Genomic DNA, 16,819 nt, shown 5'->3' with positions numbered 1-16,819 from the left:
TGAATGAGAGAGAAGCATCTCTTATAAAGAGATGAGAAGAGGAGTTATTTGTAACTCCCAAGTGAATGATTGCCACATTCATAAGTGTGTGCATAACAAGTGTCATAATCCTCTTAAGGAGGAATAACTATTTTCCTTAATAAAGGAATTACAAAATAGACTTGTCCTCACATGTGGACTAGAGGACAAACAACATAAGGGATACCTTGGTTTATCCCATTTAATAAATACAGCCAAGGAAAGATTACCAATTCTAACAACTTCAATAATAATATGCATCAGCAGTTATGAATGTTGTGATCTCCATAATGAAATTCAGATTATATTCATGTACATATACATATCGGTATTCAGCATGTCAACATGTATATCTATGAGTATAGTCTCATGTGATCAGTGCAACTTTCTGAACCAAAGCTATTTGTCTCAACACTTTCATGGCCGACGATTCCAATTGCTGCAGCCCCTGACAATCAAAATTATATCACATGTTTTATTTCAATTATTTTAGTTTACTTTGACTTCATAGGTTGATAGTAATTTTATAACTTTAATAAATTTTAATTATTTATTTTGCCTTGTCTTTATAAGTTGCTAGTTCCTCCACATCAGAAATAAATTGGAACACATTCTTTCAACCACCCCCCAATAAAGCTCAATAGGTTGCAATCAAAAAACACAAAGAACTTAGTACATGTGCATTTCAACTTGTGTCTCCTTACAAACAAGCAAAATGAATAGACACAAGGGGAGTCGAAGATGTGGGACATAAATGCAGAGCATATAAACTTGGATGCTTCCACTTCTCATCTTGGAATTACTGAACTTGAGAACATAAAAACGATAATATTATTGATGTAGCTGATCTCATTGTCCTTGGCACAATTTATGAATCAACTAATGCCATTGATGAAAAAGAAGACTTAGATAATCCATCAAATGACTAAAACTTAGTATAAAGTTCAAACAATTGAAAGTTGAAACAATGATACTCAAACTTGATATTATCATTTTAATATTTTGATGTTAAACTTGAAGTATACGATGGTATGATAATGATGCTCTGATTACAAGGTTATGGTGTTTTTGTTTGCTATCTGACATTCTAAACTTTATTCATGCTTTTAGGCTGCAAATATATGTATGAAGTATATGATGCCATGATGGTATGGTAATGATGCTTTGATTGCAAGTTTATGGTCTTTTTGTTTAATATGTAACATTATAAACTTAATTCATGCTTCTAGACTGCATACATACATAATTTTGTCAAATTCGTAAACAGGTTTTTCAAACCTGTTTCTAAACCTAAACTCAGACTGACAACTTAGTATTATAGTTTATTGCAATTTTTGAATGCAACTCCTCTCAACCAATGCCCTCTAGCTTACACTTTGCAATGGCTACCAAAGGTAGGACAGTAGAATAACCTCTTGCCCACCACCAGTCTCCTATGTTTGCAATCTATGACAGCTGCAAATAGTACTTCGCAGCCATTCAAAACAAAAATTCTACTCATGGCATTATATTACATTCTTAAGTTCTCCAATCGCAATGATTTAATAGTTCTCATTATAATTGGCCATTTCCACACCTATAGGGCAATTGGGCAAGCACACCAAATTACAATGGAAGAACTTGTTAAGAGTGTGCTTCAATTCCAAGTTTCTAGGATAGAACAAAGATGCTCTGAAAATTTAGGATAGGACACATCTTGTCCAAACACATATAGGAGTGGATAGCTGGTTGACCTAGTGTTTGCAAGGTTATTCCTCCAAAGTGTTTTCTACATTACAAACAGCATTTTTGGGGTATATTTGGAAAGATAAAATAAAGATGTTTAAAAAATTTAGGTTGGTCCATCATGTCCAAAGACATTTAGGAGTGAGTAGCTGATTGACCTAGTGCTTGCAGGGTTATTCCTCCAAAGTATTTTTCTAAATTACAAATACCATTTTTAGAGCATATTTGTGTAAGAATCTGCCTTAGGGCAGAATTTATCCAAGACCAAGGAACTCAAAACACAAGCACAAATTAGACTAGAGTATGATCAGAATAACTGTATAGTATTCAATACTATGTACAAGTACACTAGAAGTGCCTCAATATAAAGGCCTCTGAGATGCATCTAGAATGCCTCGAAATCAATATCACGATAAGTCCTACAACCAAGCACATATCCACCGGATATGGGTTATCTTCCATTAAGCACGGAAGTAAGTGCGATGATGAGGATAAGCCTACAAAGGTGTATCACACACATCAGTGTTGTAGACAACATGTGCTAAATTAGGAGTGCAAATAACTGTGCTGTCGACATGACAACTCAGTGAATAATGCAAACTCCTATGTTGTAGACACCATGTGCATAATTAGAGTTGCGTACTCTTGTGTTGTCTACATGACAACTCAAGAAGATGCACAAACTCCTAAGTGTTTCATAAAGAAAAATAATAAAATAATGCACTAACCTAAGTAAACTTAAGTAAAGTGTAAATAGTAACTACCTATTTACACCGACACCCCCCCTTAAGTGCAACTTAGGGGAGTGCACTTAAGCTCACTAATGCAAGATGGGTCCCGGCTACAAGGCCATGTTAGGTACCCATGTACAAAAGCAATGCTATAAAATGATGCAATGCAATCTCTCATAAGGCGGAGAAAGAGGGAAAACCTCATGGGAAAAACCCTCCTCCAAAAAGAGAGATAAGTACAATAGAGAAGAAGAGTGAGAAGAAGACCTCAAAAGATGAAAAAATCCCTCCTAGAAGAAGAAGAAGAAGAGAAGTCAAGGGACTCCCCTTTCTACAACATCTCGCACCCCCAAGAGATCTCACAAATGAATGTACTTGACCTCGATGAAGGGTTTGGTGAAGGTATCAGCGACCTGCTCTACTGTAGGACAATACTGTAGTGCAATGATCTGCTCATGGATAAGCTCTCTGATATAGTGCATATAAACCTCAATGTGCTTAGTCTATTGATGCCGAACTGGATGCTTAGAGATTTCAATGGCACTATGGTTGTCACAATGAATAACTATAGGCTTAGGTAGATCAAATCCAAACTCCTCTAGGATGTGCTGTAACCAAAGAGCCTCTGTAGCTGCATTGATAGCTCCTCGATACTCAACCTCTATAGAAGAAAGAGCAACATTGTTTTGCTTCTTACTTTGCCAACAACTAGGGCCGGAACCAAGGTGAAATATGTACCTTGAAGTGGACTTGCGAGAATATAAGTCTCCTGCATAGTCTGAGTCTGTGTATCCAATCAACTGAAGCCCTGTACCTACTGCATAATGAATCCCATGTGTATGTGCACCCTTGATGTAATGCAAATGTGCTTGGCAGCCTTCCAATGAAGCTCGTGAGGTTCTTGCATAAAGTGTGAAACCATACCAACTGCAAAAGCAATATCAGGGTGTGTATGTGTCAAGTAGATAAGGCTCCCAACTAACTGTCTGTATAAAGTAGCATCAACATGTGGAGTTGTGCACTTAGCCTCTAGCTTGACACTTGATAGGAAAGGAGTAGGAGCAGGCTTGCAGTCACTCGTGTGAAACCGAGAAAGCAAGTCAAGAGCATACTTGGATTGTGAAAGTGAAATCCCTGTGTGATCTCAATGCCAAGGAAGTAATGTAACAAACCCAAGTCTGTCATGGCAAATATGTCCTGTAAGGAGGTCTTGACATTGGCTATGATGGATGAAGTGCTCCCTGTAATGATCAAGTCATCAACATAAAGCACTAGGATCAAATGAGAGTCATCCTTTTGAAGAATGTAAACATTCGAATCAGAATGACATCTGGTGAAACCTGCTGAGAGGAGGAAGGAATCCATTTTGGCATACCAAGCCCGAGGAGCCTACTTTAGACCATAAATAGACTTCTTCAATCTACAAACCATAGTAGAATCCTATACAAACCCCTCTGGCTACTCCATATAAATTTCCTCATGAAGATCATCATTCAAAAAAGAACTCTTAACATCCATCTGGTGTACAACCCAAACTTGAGTTGGAACCTGCGAGAAACCTTTGGCAACGAGTCTAGCCTTATGCTTATCAACACTGCCATCCGCTGCAAATTTGGTTTGATAGATCCACTTACATCGAACCACTTTCTTCCCTGAGGAAGGGGAACTAAGTCCCATGTGTTATTTTTCATCAAAGAATTATATTCTTCCTCCGTAGCCTTATCCCATTTTGGAATCCCTGATGCTTCCTTAAAAGACTATGGATCTGAAGCAATGGCTATGTATGCATGTGGAAATGACTTGTGCTCTGACCTAGTCCTCCGAGTGTCTGAAGGATTTCCCACTAATGAACCTGCTGCATCAAGAGTTTGTTGTGCCCAACGAGGTTTAGTGGAAGAAGAAGAAGGTAGAATGTACTCAACTGTTTGTTGACTCTACGAAGGTGGTGTCCTGCGAGTCAAAGTTGGAGGTATCTCATCTTATGAGTCACTTTCATCACTATCCACGAAGGAGGAAGGAGGAGTTGAAGAAGCCAAGCTTGGACATGTCTCTTCAAAATGAACACTCCTCTCATAAAAGATTTCATGCGTCTCTGGATCCATTAGTTTGAATGCTTTGAGATGATCAGGATATCCAACAAATATGCATGGTTTTCTTTGTGGTTCTAATGCCTTTCGCTTTTGTGGAGGTATCCTTGCCCATGCTGGACAACCAAAAACTTTGAAGTGCTTAACACTTGGTTTCCTGCCACACCATGCCTCAAAAGGTGTTATTCCATCGAAGGCTTTATGCAAACTTCTATTTTGGATGTAGTCGGCACAACACATGGCTTCAGCCCAAAACACTTGATCAAGAGACTTGTGTTGAAGCATGCAAATAGTCATTTCCTTAAGGGTTTTGTTCTTTCTTTCAGCTAAACCATTTTGCTGTGGCGTGTATGCAACTGAATGTTGAAGATCTATCCCCTCATGTGTGCAAAAGTCTATAAGTCTAGAGTTAACATATTCTCTGCCATTATCTATCCTTACGATCTTGATGGCTTTCCCAAATTTTTTCTCAACTTGAGCTTTGAATGTGATAAAGTTGTCGAAGACTTCACTCTTATGACCAAGAAAAAAGACCCAAGTGTACCTTGAAAAGTCATCAATAAATGTGAGAACATAGCGGGCCTTACCAAAAGAAGGTACTAGAAACGGGCTAGCTACATCACTATGAACCAATTCTAGAACAGCAGTTGCCTTCCAAGACTTCCCCTTGTCATATTTCTCTTCGGGATATTTACCTGCTTCGCAACCTGGACATACACCCTCTAAAAACTTGACTTGAGGTAGACCAATGACCATTTCCTTGCTGCTGAGTTGCTGAAGGTAGCGATAATTAAGGTGTCCAAATCTTTCATGCTATAGTTTACTTTGAGTGTTTGAATGAGTCAACAAGGCAAGAGAGTGGACTTAGGCACAAAATGTGAGAAAGAATAAAGTCTAGTCTCATGGTTTGCCTTTCCAACCGCCACCATTGAATCATCTTTGAGATTTTTCACCACTACTGTGTCGAGGAGGAACTCTACTTTGTTGCCACATCCATAGTGAGTGATTTGATAGATGGAGAGAAGGTTGGTGCTAAGATTAGGAACATGAAGTACATCCTTGAAGACGCCATTCTCTAACTCAACATTTCCTTTACCTTCTACTTCAACTTGAGTGTCATTGCCCACATAGATGTAAGGTACATTTGATGGTTTTAATGAGGAAAATTGCTCCCTTGAAGCACCCATATGATGTGTTGCTCCTGAATCTAGAGCTCATTCCTCCGCATTATTTGTACTTGCAACTAAAGCTTGTCCCTTGCCCTTTGAAGTGGATGAAGAACCCTTGTCCTTGTATGCATTTGGAACATCAATTTTGTATTTCCTCATAATGTTAACCAATTCATCAATCTGTTTATCCTTGCATTCATGTTCATCATGACCATTCCTCTTACAATAGGAATGTTTTCTTCTCTTTTTTGTTGGAATTGTTCCCCTTTTGATTATTCTTGGAAGAAGACTTTCCTTGTTGTGAAGAAGAATGTTGAGTGGAAGACGATTGATTTGAGGAAGATTGTTGTTTTGAGGAGGACTGTTGTGTGTCATCTTGTGGCTTAGCCTTCCATTACTTCTGCTTCTTATTTGAGTTTTTACCACTTGAATTACCTTCATTTGCTACCAAGGCTTTGGTTTTGGAAGACTTGAGAATTCCCATGCCCACTAGATTGTCATGTTCTAAGATCAACATTTCTGAGAATTTCTCGAATGAAGGCTTAACATAGGCACTACCCATTGTCAATTTGTGTGTATTAAAGCTAGAAACAAAAGGAGCATATTCAAGTGGAAGATGAGTCATGATGTGTTTGATCATCTTTCCATCTTTAATGGGTTCACCACAATCCTTCAGCTGTGCCCTATACATTTCTACTTACATTAGATAGTCCTTAACAGTGTCGAAATTTCTAGGATCCAACTTGAGAAGTTTATCCTATATGGTGTAAGTCATGCCTTCATCTACTGTCCCATATAAAGCTTCAAGTTTAGCCCAAACCTCTATTGGATCTGTAAGCTTCCTAATGTGAAATTTGACAGGATCAGAGATATTTTTCAACAAGGTTCCTAGGGCCATCTCTTGTTTGGATTCCCAGTCTTCTTTCTGAGTTTCATCAGCATCTGGTAGGAGGTTTCTTTGCTGCACCAGTGACATAATACCATAAACCTTTTTCTACCAATGGCTCTTTAATGTTTTCTTTCCAAGTAGCATAATTATGTGGAGTTAACTTTGAAAAAGAACCCATAATGCAAGAACACAAGATCAAGGAGACACAGTACACCCCCCCCCTTTTCACTCAATCAAAAAATCCCCCCCCCCCCCAAAAAATGATTTTGGCACTTTATATATAGTGCATTTACAATGGGCCACTTGCCAAAATGGACAAAGTGGGCTTTCTGATTTTGCTAATTACAACCTCTCTATATAGTACAAATCTGAACTATTACAATGTAGCTCAAAATTACAACAATTGTGAAGCAATACAATGCAAAACAGGACCTATCTCTGAAAGTGATACTTTTGTCCAAATAAGACTACAATCTGACTACAGATTTGAAAACTAGACGAAAAAATATACACTTTCAAAAAAAACGGAACCTGAAAAGGAGTCCAAATTAGCCCGTACGATGCGTTTGAAGTTGCAAAAAGCAGGATTAGACAGAAACAGTCGCCAAAAAACGTTTATACTGGCAAATCCATGGACCAAAACCAGAAAACAGCTACACCCTTAAAAAAATTCAAGAAATTTTACCCAAAATAAAAAAAAATCGCACCAAATTTGGAGTTCGCGGTCGCTGGTTTTTTTTTTTTTAAAAACAGCGGTTAGGCTATTAAGTTTAGTCCCACATGCAGGAGGTGTGGGAACTTGCGGTAGTTTAAAAAACTAAACCCACAATGCATAAGCCAAAAGGAACCATCGGGATATGTTTGAGCTCGCCGCCGACGTGCCAAGGGTGGCTGGTATTTGGTAAAGTGGCTCGCTCAAATTTAGTGTTACCACTACTAAATTTGGAAGGGTCGGCTCAGACTTCGCTAGAAAATATTAAGCCGCCTGCCGCCTGCAAAAAAAAAAAAAATTCCCTGCTGAATATACAGCGTGCAGGGCCAGGAGCTGACAGCCTGGTACCTATGGGCTAAAAAAAAATTCTCTACCTTTCTCTGCACGCCCGACTGGGCAAAAAATAATTCCGAAAAAATATTTTGAAATTGTAGAAAATTACAGAATAAACTGATCCGAAAATTAATTAATTGGACCAAAACAGACCATACCCGACTTTGCAAATCGGGCTTTCGAGTTTCGATTTGCAAAAAAAAATTTGCCTCCCGGTTGACTATGGCCTAAAATAGGCAAATTTATAGTCAATTTTCACCGAATCATCGCTCTAGATGCAATGGCGAGGTTTGCTTCGGCTCTAGACACTCCCAATTGCAACTGATGCTCCGAATCTAAATCAGGTCCCCTTAAGAGATGAAGCAACGAGGTCTCCAATGGCTATGTGACGAGTATCTCCCTCAGCTCTGATACCATGTAAAAATCTGCCTTAGGGCAGAATTTATCCAAGACCAAGGAACTCAAAACACAAGCACAAATTAGACCAGAGTATGATTAGAATAACTGTATAGTATTCAATACTATGTATAAGTACACTAGGAGTGCCTCAATATAAAGGCCTCTGAGATGCATCTAGAATGCCTCGGAATCAGCATCATGATAAGTTCTACAACCAAGCACATGTCCACCAGATATGGGTTATCCTCCATTAAGCACGGAAGTAAGTGTGATGATGAGAGGATAAGCCTACAAAGGTGTATCACGCACACCAGTTTTGTAGACAACATGAGTTAAATTAGGAGTGCGAATAACTGTGTTGTCTACATGACAACTCAATGAATGATGCAAACTCCTATGTTGTAGACACCATGTGCATAATTAGAGTTGCATACTCCTGTGTTGTCTACATGACAACTCAAGAAGATGTGCAAACTCCTAAGTGTCTCATAAAGAAAAATAATAAAATAATGCTAAATAATAAAATAATGCACTAACCTAAGTAAACATAAGTAAAGTGTAAATAGTAAATACCTATTTATACCAACAATTTGGAAAAATCAAAAATTACTAATAAGAGTGTTTTTTATTTAATCCAACCATTTGCTCAATAAAACATGTATAGAAGTTTCATATTTTCTATCAACTAACTAATGGACAAGTGACCAAGACCTGAGAATTAAAAGCTGCATAGGCACCAAAGTACAGAAGACTAGAAAGTAAAAATCCTTTAAATTGAAAGAAACGAATTGATTACTTCACCATTAGCAATCATCAATCAAGATAAGACTAAAGAAGCTAAGGCTCACAAGCATTACCTATACTAAATGACATCAAAAAGAAACAATGTTGCACCTTTTTGCAGTGAAAAGTAGCCAAAACCTTTTAAGAAAGCATAAAAACCAAATTATAGGAGGCACCTTGTGTACCTTGCAATGGAAAACAACTCTGCGAGAAGAAATCTGGTTGATTGGGGATTAGAAGAGATAGATCCAAACTGGGCAATTGTTTTTACATACAAAAGACTTGAATCATTTTTTTTTGAGAGAGAATCCTTGTTTATAGTTACAATACTCTGATACTCTAAGAATAGACCTGCCAGACACAAGCATGTCTAGAATTGCTTCTAAAAGGATGCTGAATGATTCCAATAATAATAACTGTAACGCTGCGTTCTAATTAACTAGCCATGTGAGAGGATGTACCATCTGAAAAACCAAGCTGTTTGTCACTAATTCAACACAATCTTTTAAAATTTTAGTCGGTTTGTGTAACACCATCAATCTCTTGCATTGTGACATTTGATCTTAAAGTACAAGAGCTTGTATAAAGGCACAAAACTGTGAAGAAATATGTTATCCAATGTATTACATTTGTGAACAAGAATATGAAGATGGTTCGAGCTCTAGAGCATCAGCAGTAACTGGTATCCATTCAATAGTAACTTGATAATTCTATCAGTAAAACCATCCCAAAAATAATCCAGAGAACAAGGGGGGGAAAAAAACTAAAATAAACTTAAAATTCATTTCATGGTTCAAAACATCTCTGTGCGAAGAAACAAATAGGGATCTCAAGCTGGGTGTGCATTACTATCATATATAAAAACCATGAAAAATAAAACCGCAGAACAATGTCGTTTATTTATCAGGTAACAACAGAATTGAAATACAACAATATGAATTAATCCTGCCGCATACAGCTTCCCAAAAATAAACTCACTGGAACAATGACAAATGGCTTAACTTAAGATTCTGCACAAATTGTGTTGTGCTGACAAGGATGCCAATGAAAAAAGAAATGGGCAGAGATAGCAGGAATGAGAAACCCTGGCAGAGCAGAATTTCCAAAAGCACTCAACTATTTACAACTGCTGCATCAGTCCATTCACATTAAGCAAAAAGTAGATCTAGATAGATCAGGGCATTAGAGTTACTAGATTGTGGAATTGGAGACCAGATTTTTGCAGTCATTTTACAAAGATTAGAATTCTAAACAAGTGCCACATAAGGTGATACCCATAAATTACGGAAGAGGGGTCATTCAAAAAGTCTTAGATGAAAAACATGGTCTGGTCAAAACCGCAAAAAATGCATATGGAGGAATTGCAATCATCACATTTCAGAACTTTAAAAGAAAACAGCGTATAACCAATTTCATAATTATCTCACTATATGTAAAAGAAGACCATCCATACTTTAAGGTTTACCATGATCATGAAAATAAGTCAGCTGAAGCTGAACCAGGAATATGTATGTGACAGAGTGCATGAGCTTTCAGAATACAGTTGTGTGCATGGTGTGTGTGTTTATATATATATATATATATATATATATATATATATATATATATATATATATATATATATATATATATATATATATATATATATATATATATAATGAGAATCCAAAAACAAAGATCAGTAATCATGGGAAAATCCATGTTTTCAGCCATGAAAATCAAGACAAGCAGCTGTAAAAATATTATGGCAAGGTACCAATCGGTACAATGATATAATTATAAATCTCAACAGGATCCAACCATATGTTGTGTATCCAAAACCTATCATAGAGGAGTATAAGAAATATCATTTCAGCACTTTATCACATAATTACAATCTAAAAATGAAAGAGTACAGCACTGAGATATAACATAGAGACATGATACCACGAAAAACCCATCTTTACATTAAGAGTACACCACGTCGACTGATAATAGGTACAATGCATGACAGTACAAGACAAGAAACTAGCTGATAAAACAATGCATGACCTCTCAGACTACCATCCATTCGCAGAGCATAGTCTCACAAACATCTCGAACAATCTGCTCATTCGCTTTCTCAAGACATGAGTATCCTCTGTCCCATGACCTTATTGAACAGTTGTCGATTTGCTTTCTTCAGATGGGAGTGTGGCTCAAGCACTTTTACCACCCAACCACAGAGTGGTTAGCTCCCCCGGGGCTCTTCCTGACCTAAAGAGCTCCCCGACCCTGCCCGAGGAACCTAGCGGCTTGGAACTAATGGATCAGATGGACCGGGTGCATAAAGTGAACATAAAATGTGGTGGGGGAAAAACATATCACAGTAGCTTTGTCCAAAGCATTTTTAAAATACCAGATTAGCACTGACTGGTAGCGTGAAATGTAAAACATTTTCTACAGCTACCCTTCCCTAACCACAATTGCACCCCTCCCTCATGCATGCAAAGAAAAATAATATCAGTCTTAGGAAGCGTAAAGAATTTATTAACAGACATAAAAACATTTCTTGAATGGACCGCACTGATTTAGGCGAGACAGTTTAAGCAAAATCCATCTTCTCTTATGACATCAATTCCATAACTAAACAATTTGAAAAAAATGGAATATATAATAATTCTACTCAACTGCATAAGTTCTTTTCAAAACTAGAGTTTACTGCCGTGCTGATCATATAACATCAAATCTGTATTTGGAACTACTGTAGTGAGAATGCATATGAAAGAAATTGAAACAAAAAAAATAAGCAATACATAACTGCAGGTATTCTATTTGACACTATGGTTTTGCTGATATCAATTTGTAACTGTATATATATATACACACACACACACATACATATACATATATATACATATACACACATATATATACATATACACATATATACACACATACACATATATACACACATACACATATATAGACATATATACATACACACATATATAGATGTAGATATTTCTGTAACAAGTACAAAATACAATTCACATTTTCCTAAGAGAGAATTCAAATGGAATATTACATTATAGTCTCCTTAACTGTTAAATCACCAAGATCTTGTTGCCTATGTAATTTATGGATTCATGCTGATTCAGATATGAGGTCTGATCAATCTATAGAATATGTAATCCTTAATGGTTAACTGCAGTTTCGATCTGTAGTGGCCCAAAGCATTTAATTAAATGGCAAAGTTTACTGTCAGTTTTGAATGAATTCGTATAGGCCAATCACCGCCAAGGATCAATTCATATACTACCAAATCTTAACAGGCCAACGAAACAAATCAGTCAAGCCCGATGATTTTCAAATGAGGGATAGAACCTTACACAGTCCGACATGAGTATGTGGATTTGGGTTGATCTAATCAGGAATGAAAGGAAACAAAAAATTTAAAATTAACACAACTACAATAATGCCACCATGGCCCAAGTCGTAGGATAGCCGTACCCAGCAATTTCTTAAATTTTTTTTTATTTATGAGCATCCGAGCATATGCCAAACGGCAGTGTCACAACCACACCTGCGGTTTGGTTCAATCAATACAAACGATTTGAGAGAGCGATAGGGTTCAAACAAACCCTCCATTTCATCCAATAATGGCAGTAAATAAGAAATGCTGCAAGAAAGGTGGGAATACAGTGAAAACAAAATCTCAGCAACACAATTTTTTTTAAATAGAAGAAAGGGAACTTTGTTTGGCAATAGCTCAAGATAATTTACAAAAAGAAAGAGGGAAAAAGAATATAGTAATACGGAACCTGGAGAATGCCGACTGGTTGCACAAGCTCTCCTGTGTTTCTTTCCCAATACCCTTGATTTAATCCCGGTATCCCCGTCCTCTCATGTGCGTTGTGTGCGTACTCTTCTCATGATTTCAGACTTCCGTCCTCCATTTCCTTTCCTCTCCAGAATTAGTGCGCCATTAAAATTTTGCAGGTGAAGGTCATTATTTTTTCCCCCTCCCACTCGCTGTGTCGGGTTTGACAGGAGGATCCCGAAAATGGATAATAACGTACAGTGAGTACTAAAATTTCTTTCATTATATAACTCGATCATTTTTGCTTCTTTGCTTTTCTTTTTTAAATTATTAGTCAAGGCAGGAGAGTATAGTTTTCGCCTAATTTATCTTATTACTATTTTTTAGTGGCTGCCTATAGCATCCATGTTCTTTTTTGCCTTTTGTTGCTAACCAATGAAATCATTTGATTTTTTCATAATTGCTTTGTTGAAGAATGTTTCTATATTGTTTTTTCATTTTCTAATTTTTTTTAAATTTGTAATGCATTTTTGACTGAACATAAGTGTTGTGGAATTTTGTATCAATTTTTTATAAAAAAAAAAATTTAATCAAAAGTTGTTGGCTTAAAGTGACTAATTTGTGGAGTCAAGCATTTATTCGAAGTCTTTTTTTTAGAGAGTAGGTAAGTAGGTAAGTCTATAGATTGTGACTAAAAAGCATGAAAAGACTTCAACATTAATTTCAACACATAATTCAAGTCACTTGTGCTCATCATACTGGTACGATCATGACGCTTGTGCACGAAAGCAAATAATATCTTGGCAGTAGGTTGGATATTGTGTCTAGAGTCTACAAAAAATACTCCAATGTAAATGCCACTTGGCCTCAAAAAATACTACATCATCTCCAATAACCCCGCATCAGAGCATTACCCGTTGAGCTGTTGTCCCTAGTGCAGATACAATCAGATTCAAAACTTGGCAAAACTCCCCCACGCGATATTATAATGCAAACATTTTAGGCTGATATGCCACTAATCTATCAACTCCTCTGTGATTTGGAGTATGCATTGTTTGTAGGAAACCCCACCTTGATGATGACCTAAAAGTAGAGATTTAGTCCCAGATTTTTTCGAAATGCTATCAGAGTCGACATTATGAATCAATTTTCATTTAAAAGGTAGGTGGAACCTCTAGTAGCAGTGTTGAGAAATCTAGCAGCCAGTCTGTGTTTATCAAAACTTGCCTTTGAATATCGCGTTGTATAGGACTGATGATCTAAGTACAAGACAAACAATTAATGGAAGACGATTTTTTTGGCGAGTCTTTATTTGAGTTGATGGAGTTGCGTACGTCTGACTTCATTGCTCTGAGTAAACAGTGTAATGAGTAAATTTGTGAATTTGCAAATCCCTTAATCGACGGGTGATTTTTCATTGTTCTTTGTGGATGTTGGTGCCCACAGGTTACAAATATAGGGTTGAGCAAATTTTATGGTTATGAAAACCAGAGAGGAGAAATTATACAGGTTTTCTTCCTTCTCAGGTAAGCATGGTTTGCTTCTCAGGCTTAGATTTCATTCATGTATGCTATGCTATCTAAGTTAATCGATTTGGTTGTTTCTGTATGCCTTCACTTGTATCCATGATTTGGGTGAATCTAGTTTTCTTTACTCGCTAGTTATATATTTACGGGTTCTCTTCTACATTCGCGTTTCATTCTATGCTAAACCATTCTCTCAGGTGCCTTTCTAGTTTTTCGATGTTCTCTACATAAGTTAGAGTATTTTTTGATCTGGGTGCAAAAACAAATTAATACAATTATTGTTTAATAATAAATAATAATAAAAACAAATTTCTCTGAACTCTTGTTGTTTATCATGGCATTAGGGCAATCTGATATATGGGATAGCAATATGCAGTAACGAGAGCCATATAGTAGATTGCATAGTTGTATTTATCTGCATTGGGAAAATGCTATTCTAGTTAAGGAGGCTTACCTCATTTAATAATGGAAATATCAGGGCATAACTTTCATTTAACGGTTTATTTAAGATAGGTTTTACATTTGATTTGAAGGTTGTGTGTTTTGCAGTTATGATAAGGTTCCCTTGGTTCTCCTCCAATACATTTCCACTTGCATCCAAAACATTAATTATAAAATAGTTAACGAGGCTTACCTCATTTTATAATGGAAATATCAGGGCATACCTTTCATTTAACTGTTTATTTCAAATAGGTTTGTAATAACCCCAATAGGTTATAACTTCTTCAAACACCAAAAATCTTCATACTTTAGTTGTTTGACATTTCATCAAACACTTTGCAAGCAAGCTCTGATACCACTGTAATGACCCCAACAAGTTATAACTTCTTCAAACACCAAAAATCTTTATACTTCAGTTGTTTGACATTTCGTCAAACACTTTGCAAGCAAGCTCTGATACCACTGTAATAACCCTCCTCAAATCTACTCTCAAAGATGCTGATTGAAGGCTCAAAGAATTTTGTCAAACAATTCACATGCAAGAGACATATGACTGATATAGTATTTCAGCTTGCTTTAAATGACTTTTTTCCAATTTGCATCAATGAGAATCTAGTGATAGAAGATTACAATGAACTACACAATGACCTAACATGAGTGTGCTCCTAATTTTGACAATATTCAGTACATATATTATGATCTAAGCATGAGAAAAGAACACCTACAGCCAACTGGCATTTTTGCAAACAGTTGGTATGCAAACTATCTAGCTGATAAATAATGAGATTGAATTGCTTAAATGACACCAGCAACTATTATCTTTTTTATTGCAATCAAATTTCTAATACAATGCTCATGAAATATGGCCAAGACTTTGGCATTTACATGGATTACCAAAATGACAATGCTGGTATAATGCACACTTACAGCTGAAACTTATAATACCCTAAAAAAAACAATACTAACAAGGGAACCTAGTTGTAGATGGTTGTAATAATTTTTCTTCAATGCTGCCCCTTCTACTTTACTTTTTCGAACTGCTTTTTCAGTTCCGCTTTTTCCGCTTGCTTTTTCGATTTGGTTTTTTCCGCCTGCTTTTTCAGTTCTGCTTTTTTCGCTTGCTTTTTCGATTTCGCTTTTTCAGCCTGCTTTTTCGGTTCCACTTTTTCAAACTGCTTTTTCGTTTCTGCTTTTTCGGATTGCTACCCTATTGAATCTCAAGACCATGTCTTTCAATGGCGTCAAGATTTTCAGCTTGAAGAGATTTCGTCCTTCAAACTATTGAGACATAACCTCCAGAAAATTCTCCAATTTATTTGATATTTCCAACCATGCATAAAAGAAGCTCTTTCATTTCTTTTATAGTGTTCTCACAAGAGCTCCATCCTTCGTTTTCTCAATGTGGGATAAAACATAACTCCCTTTATGTAACTTATGTCTCCAATGTGTTATAAAATAAAGGGGACTCTTTTAATTTAAATATTTCCCACAAACTATAGTCTATGCATTAATAAAGTTAAATATTTAAATTTAACTTTATAAAATAGCTTTATCAATGCATAACAAATCTTATCAATGATAAACAATTCTTCTTGTCGATTTTTAAAAATAATTACCATCGACATACCGTTGCCACTGGATGTCTGCCCATGTCCAAGATGACTTACTATAAATAGTAAGTATGCCCAAAGTTGCCTCAAAACCCCTCAAAAAGACCTGCAACTGAAACTATCTAGGCCAAATGGCCTCTAAGCCCCTTTAATGTCCTGGTTAGCCTACGGGACTGTGGGGAAATAGGCTAACAACAACATCATGCTATGAATGCTAAAAAGGGGACATTACAGTCCGCCCTTCCCAAAATTGCTTGTCCCCGAGCAATGGCCGAACAACAACCCAATCAATCCACCTAGATCCCGAATGTAGTCATGAACTATATTGCTGTCAGTCAACATAGGCTCCTGCAACAACCTGTGAAAATTAACCAAGAGGAATCCATAAATGAATCGTGAATCATGGTGCAACTGAACTCCAAATCTACTACTGCCACAATCAGGAACCCACGAGGCACAAACTCTCAAAATATTAGACCCCAAGTAGAGTAGATCACCCAAACTGTCAACATAATAAACACCATCCACACAACCCACTGTGTTATGTGGAATGCACACTCCAACTCTGCTATAATAGTGATCACTCCCACATGAAAGTGCACCAAATACAAAGAA

At 36.7% G+C, this 16,819-nt stretch overlaps 1 protein-coding gene across 2 annotated transcripts in view; it reads right to left on the bottom strand.

Annotated features, from left to right (window-relative positions):
• The window catches only part of LOC149528920 (Putative membrane lipoprotein), a 63,252-nt gene extending 50,366 nt beyond the window's left edge, over positions 1 to 12,886 (bottom strand). Inside the window, exons 1-2 of one of the 2 annotated variants that reach the window (XM_089808726.1) lie at positions 12,629 to 12,886; positions 12,318 to 12,486 (exon numbers count right to left, since the gene is read on the bottom strand). The gene's annotated coding sequence lies outside the window, so the exon portion shown is untranslated. The remainder of the gene's footprint in view (positions 1 to 12,317; positions 12,487 to 12,628) is intronic. The other variant, XM_089808725.1, reaches the window with a different exon arrangement.
• Positions 12,887 to 16,819: the final 3,933 nt, after the last annotated feature.

The sequence above is a fragment of the Cupressus sempervirens genome, chromosome 11, assembly GCF_028749045.1.
Source record: "Cupressus sempervirens isolate cs-2001-9-10 chromosome 11, ASM2874904v1, whole genome shotgun sequence".
Lineage (NCBI taxonomy): Eukaryota > Viridiplantae > Streptophyta > Pinopsida > Cupressales > Cupressaceae > Cupressus > Cupressus sempervirens.
Note: the sequence above shows the minus strand (reverse complement) of the source record. Positions and strands in the feature narration are given on the sequence as shown.